This window comes from Theobroma cacao, chromosome 10 (assembly GCF_000208745.1).
Source record: "Theobroma cacao cultivar B97-61/B2 chromosome 10, Criollo_cocoa_genome_V2, whole genome shotgun sequence".
NCBI classification, from domain to species: Eukaryota; Viridiplantae; Streptophyta; class Magnoliopsida; order Malvales; family Malvaceae; genus Theobroma; species Theobroma cacao.
In genome coordinates this window covers 20,139,950-20,146,796 of record NC_030859.1, presented here as the reverse complement: position 1 = coordinate 20,146,796, position 6,847 = coordinate 20,139,950, and the positions used below count along the sequence as shown (strand labels likewise).

Below are 6,847 nucleotides of genomic sequence, written 5' to 3'. Positions count from 1 at the left end.
AAGGGTTCGTAGCCCTACATCTTCTTAGTCAGTTGGGGGCCCACGTGTCACTGAAAAAGTAATTTTATTCTTCAGTTATTTGATTTAAAGTACGTAGGAATATATTTAGTTTTTACACCATGTTTTTGGCGAGTTTCGATATTTTCAAAAAAAATGACGAAAATACCCCTGTGAGCCAGAAAATAATATTTTATTATTTTGAGTTGGAAACAACTTATGTTTTCTTGAAATGCGAGATTTAATAACTGTCGCTCACCGGGGAGATGCGAAAGTTGATGCTAAGCCTCGCGGGGCTTCGATCGGCATTCGGGGTAATGAGTGCTTATCGGGACGCCGCGGCGGTTGTCACGGGCTCGATGAGAGTTCTGGGTCGTGACATTATATATATTGAGTACTTTGTCTAAGAATCAAGGTATAAAAAAGCATCGCAAATTGAATGTTTATTTTATTATTTTTGAATATTTTAAATAATATCCACTTCCTCAGAATGAAAAAGACTTTTTAATTTATTTTCTAATAAAATACTAGCTTTAGGTAGGACCTTCCTACCTTTGTGTCCCTTCAAGGATAAAAGTTGTAAAATAAGATACTTTATTCTTAATATTTTGTGTAATTGAAAAAGTGGACATTTAATTTAGAAGAGAATATCGTATCATGATAAGTACCAATTTAAAAGAAGAGAAGATTGGAGTGCAGTTTTATGAAATTATCATTATAGCTTTAAAAGAGAATAACTTTCAATCATCATAGCAAACATTTAAGTATTATTAAAATTATTATTACAATAGACCGTAGATTTTATTATTGAAGTTTTGAAATGTCAACATTTATAATTCAAATTTAGATGGAGAATGGGTCAAGTGAAAAAGATGTGTCGATGCTGTGTGGAAAATATTATATTCTCTTGTTTACTTGTGACAATTATTTCATTTTATTTTATGAAACCTATACATTAAAATTCATCAAAACCCATTCTTCACCCATTTTCAATTATCTTAATATTTATTTAATCATATAAACACTATATTTTCTGCAATCAAACTTTATATTTCATCTCTACAGAATAATTTTTCTTTTTTCTTTCCCATAAGTATTTATAATTTTGGGGACATTTTGTTCTTTCGATGGCGAGTCAAGAGCGGATATGGAACGTGTGATATCTATTACTGGGCCATTGATTTGTATATGATGTTGACTATATATGTCCTCCTTATTTAATATGGTAGCTCGCTAGTCCAATTTTTTTTTTCCCCCACTATACATTTCCCGCTATAAATTGAATGTCCATCTTAGCAATTTTGAATATTTCAAAATAACGTTCACTTTCTCAAAATGAAAAAGACTTTTTCAATATTATCTTTTAATAATATACTAACTTTAGATAAAACCCTCTAACTTTACCGTCACAAGGGGTAAAACTCATAAAACAAGATATCTTATTCTTAAAGCTTTGTGTCATTTAAAAGTGAACATTTAATTTAAAGATAATATTATATCATGACAAGTACAAATTCGAAAGAAAAGAAGATCCGAGTGCAGCTCTATGAAATTATTATTATAGCTTTAGAGGAGTATACATATCTATCATTGTAACGAACATTCAAGTATTATTAAATTATTGTAACAGCAGATTGTAAACTATGTTATTGAAGTTTTGAAATGTCAAAGCCTATAGTCCAAATTGAGATCGAGAATGGGTCAAATGAGAAACTTGTGTGGAAAATATAACATTCTCTTCTTTACTTGTGACAATTATTTCATTTTGATAGCTACTTGAGTCCTTCTTGACATCACCGTTTTATTTTTATAAATTTTAGAAATTGAAGTTAACCAAAAAAAATTTGATTAATTCAATTTCCTTGTTTTTTGTTGAAGGGAATAATTTAATTTCTTGATATTAACCAAATTTAATACTATGAAACTGTAAGGTGCGAGAACAAAGATTGCTCTCCTAGCAACCAAATCACTGCGAGTGGTAAATTTGCCTTTTGTGTTCCATTAAAGTGAGCTCTAATTATTGAGTTTTTCACAACTTTACAACTTAAAAGTCAATATTATAGTTGAAAAAGTTCTACTACTGTTTAATAAGAAGAAATTCATTCACCTAAATTCATTTGGAATATCAAACCAAGAGAATCTCTCTGTTTCAGCATATTTTACTATGATTATCTTCCTGATTTCAACCAACAGAACCTCTGTTTGTGATGAATTGAATGCTTATGCTATTTTACCTCGTTGCAGTAGTGAGGCTGATGAGAAAGCCACATTTCCTGATCTAAGAATTGAAGTTTATTCAAGGACTTGATCACCACTTCTCAAGCTTTTCCAAGTCAGTTCTTTGCTCAATGGACCATTTCTCTCAATTGCCAATGTCCATTCCTAGGATATTTGGTGTTAAAAATTGCCAAAAATAATAATAAAAAAAGCCACACCACTAACATCAGAACTTGACTAAACTCCTTGCTTATAATCGTATGAGAAAATTACCAAATTGAGCCTAACCAGAAATCCATTCAACCATGCTTTTGAGAACAGAGCAATTTTGTAGAAGTTGTTGTAAACATTCAACACTTAATATTTGTCATCACTTAAATCACAAAGCCCAGAAATTATGAACAAAAAATTTATTACAAAGTGTAAAAAACCCTCAATAGATATATATTCATTCTAGTAGACCAGTAAATTGCAATTCACTAAGAATAAATCTGATTAGAATTGTTGGATGTTGTTTTGATTTTAGCATTACCTTCAAGTCTTGGGTCATTTGCACAAGCCATGATTCCATATTTATATTTTTGTAATTGAAGAATAATGGCGTAAGACAGAATAATGAAATCTAGGAGTGTAAAAGCCAATATTCCACTTATGTATTGCTATGATGGCTAAGTTGATATATCAATTGTTTGTCTCTGAATCATTAAAGTTGTAATTAATTTCAAAATCAGTGAAATTAATAGCTCGAACAAAATAACATCCAGAGGAATCATATGCTCATGTCAGAAATTAAGATTAGAAACACCTCCTCTTATGATCAGCATCGGATTAAGCTTGTAAACTGAATGGCTTTTAATCTAGTTTTAGAGTCTCATTAAGCTAGTAATATATAAATAAGCATTTCAATTTCTATTCCGAAAATTAAATTTAAAGTATATTTAAGGGGATTTATGTATTTTTGTCTCATAAGTTAGTCAACTTAAATACAAAAAACAAGACATCAAGTAAAATTCTAACTACCAATTGGAATTAAGACTTGTAGGAAAATCTCAATTCTAACACAATTAGGGACAATCCATTAATCTTGCCTATTATTTTCCGTATCTGAAATAAAGTCAAGGGGAGATTTTAATTCAAGATCTTAGTCTAACGGAATGTGAGATCTAGGTTATTGATTTGTCAAAGATGTTCACTGTTTTTCTCTTAAAATTTAATAAGGTGGTTCAAAAGTCCACCTTCTTTGCATTCCTTCACATTACTGATTTGATGTATAATTGTTGATCAAGATATATTTAAACAAGGGATGTTTCACCCGAAAGCACTCTGTTGATTAATTTCTTGCAGCTAAATTTGCAGAACTGTTAACTAATATTTGAATCTCCTCAACCAATATCAAGAAATCAAGACTTGAAGTGATAGCTTTTCAAGCATTTCTAAGTCAATCTTGCTCCATGGACCACGTCCCTCAACTTAGTTTTTTTTTTTTTTCTCAACTCTTTCCCTATTTACAAGTGAACCCAAAAAACCTGCCATAGCTGAGTAAAAGAGCCAGAACAATAGACATTAAAACTGACAGAAATAAGTAAGACATGAGAACAAATTCACTGTTCCCAACTCTTGCTGATTCTGAGCATCAAAACATAAGACCAGATGCAAGTCAATCGAGCAAATATTCAACACCCTATTACTCCTGCAATTCAGAGTCAAAAACAAAACACCTACAGACTCAAACACAGACATCAACCAACCACCAACAGTCGTTGTCCTTTGAAATTTAGTGCAAGAATTGCAGCAGGTCATTAACTCTTTCAACCCTCAACTTGGCAAGATTATCCGCCATCACGTTACCTGACCTCGGGATACGAAGAATCTGCCACCTAGGGACCTTCCGAAGCATTGCCTTGATCTTAAGTACCAGATTTCTAAGCCTCCAGGGAGTGGAAGAAGGCTTTATAACCCAAGTAACTACATGTAATACCCCAACCCAAAAATAGGATTACATTTGTATGTTTACTAAATCCAAAATTTGACAAATAAGTTTTATTGAAATTACTTATAAAATATTTGAGTTTATAATAGAATAGTTGTACATTAAAGACCTTTTAGCAAATAAAGTGGTTTTCTTTTAATTGGAGTCAGATTACATTATCACATTAAAAAAAAAAAAACAATCAGTTATATCTTATCACATTTTATTACATTATCAGTCAGATTACATTTCAACGACCCGGCTGGAGGTTCCTTCCATATCGCATTAACTGTCATCTTCACCGTTTTGGGAGGAATAATAGCAAGGTGAGGGGACCTCACGACGTCTGTGATTGTCAAATTATCCATGGGCCATTTGGCCTTTAACCACCATGCCGTTCTAATTTTAATGATGTCCAACACTTTAAGGGTATCCCAACTAATCCCATCAGAGACCATTTCATTCCTAAACAGCCAAATAGTCCACAATATAGTGAAGAAAGATAATGTCCTACGTATTTAATATGGTACCTCACAAATCCAATTATTTTTTCCCACGATACTTGCAAATTGCACATATAATTGATTGAGAAATTTGTCAAAAGAGATGAAAGTACAAAAAAAAATCCCATTCATGCATTATAGCATTAAAAGGATCTACATTACTTCATATAATTTCATTGAATCATGACATTTTCTGTCATAAATTGAATGTCCATCTTATCAATTTTGAATATTTCAAAATAATGTTCACTTTCTCAAAATGAAAAACACTTTTTCAATATTATCTTTCAATAATATACTAACTTTAGATAGAACCCCCCCACTTCACTGCCACAAGGGGTAAAACTTGTGAAATAAGATATCTTATTCTTAAAGCTTTGTGACATTTAAAAAGTGAACATTCAATTTAAAATAAAATATTATATCATGACAAATATAAATTTGAAAACAGAGAAAATCAGAGTGTAACTTTATGAAATTACTATTATTATAGTTTAAAGGAGTATACGTATCTATCATCCTAACAAACATTCAAGTATTACTAAAATTATTGTTATAGTAGACTGTAGACTCTGTTATTGAAGTTTTGAAATGTCAAAATCTATAGTCTAAATTGAGATTGAGAACAGGTCAAATGTGAAAAATGTGGGAAATATATAACATTCTCTTGTCTACTTGTGACAATTATTTCATTTTGATAGCTACTTGAGTCATTCTTGAATAGCCGTTTTGTTTTTATAAATTTCAGATATTAAAGTTAAACAAGAAAATCTAGATTAATATAATGCAAGATGCAAGAATGATGATCCCTCTCCTTAGTAACCAAATCAATACAAGTGGTAAATTTGCCTTGTGCAATCCATTAAAGTGAGCTCTAATTATTGAGTTTTTCACAATTTTACGACATAAAAGTAAATATGATAGTTGAAAAGTTCTACTCACAGTTTAATAAGAAGAAATTCATTCACCCAAATTCATTTGGAATGTCAAACCAAGATAATCTCTCTGTTTGAGCGTAATTTACTATGATAATCTCCTTGTTTTCAACCAAAATAATCTCTGTTTATGATGGATTGAATGCTTATGCTATTTTGCCGTGTTGCAGTTGTGGGGCTGATGAGAGAGCCGTATTTCCTGATCTAAGAATTGAAGTTTATTCGAGGACTTGATCACCACTTCTCAAGCTTTTCCAAGCCAGTTCTTGCTAAATGGTCCATTTCTCTCAATTGCCAATGTCCATTCTTAAGATATTTGGTGTTAAAAATCACAAAGCTCTGAAATTACCCTTAAAATATATATTCATTCCTGTACACTAGTAAATTACAATTCACTAAGGATGAATCTGATTAGAATTGTGGGATATTGTTTCCATTTTAGAATTACCTTCAAATCTTTGGACAAACCATGATTATATATATATAGTTTTATACTTGAAAAATAATGGAGTAAGACAGATTAATGAGATCAAGGAGTGTCAAAGCCAACATTCCAGTTATGTATTAACCAACCAATGAACTTTACACCCAACACTTTGATGGTGGTATTGCTATGATGGTTAACCTGATATATCAATTATCTCTGAATCGTTAAAGCTGTAATCAATTTCAAAATTTAGTGAAATCAACAGCTAAACAAAAACAACATCCAGAGGAATCTTATGTCAAAAACTGTGACTGCAAACCCCTCTTTAGTTCTCACTTATGATCAATATCAAATTACTTTAGTTTTATAGTCTCATTAAGCTACTAATATATAATTAAGTATTTCAATTTCTATTCTGAAAATTAAATTTAAAGTTCATAATACAAGGTACATACTAAGTAGTGAGCTCATACCTTGTCTAAAGATTCATGAACATCACATATATATATATATATATATATAATGAATCTTTGTTATGCACTTTTTGTAGCTAAAAATAAACAATTAAATATCAAATAGCAGGAAAGTGACACTGTAAAGAATTAAACATGTTACACTCTAAAGTATAGACAATGTGTTAATTAAAATTGTGCAGCTCCTCTAACCATGTACTTAAATAGCTGACAAAACATGCAATGTCCTCAATAGAAACTGGGCTTTCAATTAATTGTCCATTACAAAATACGTAATCTAATCATGCTTAGAAAACAATCTGTAATTAAATCTACTATATATATTT

The 6,847-nt window shown here is 30.8% G+C and overlaps 1 pseudogene; it reads right to left on the bottom strand.

Annotated features, from left to right (window-relative positions):
• The window catches only part of LOC108663662, a 17,264-nt pseudogene extending 12,623 nt beyond the window's left edge, over positions 1 to 4,641 (bottom strand).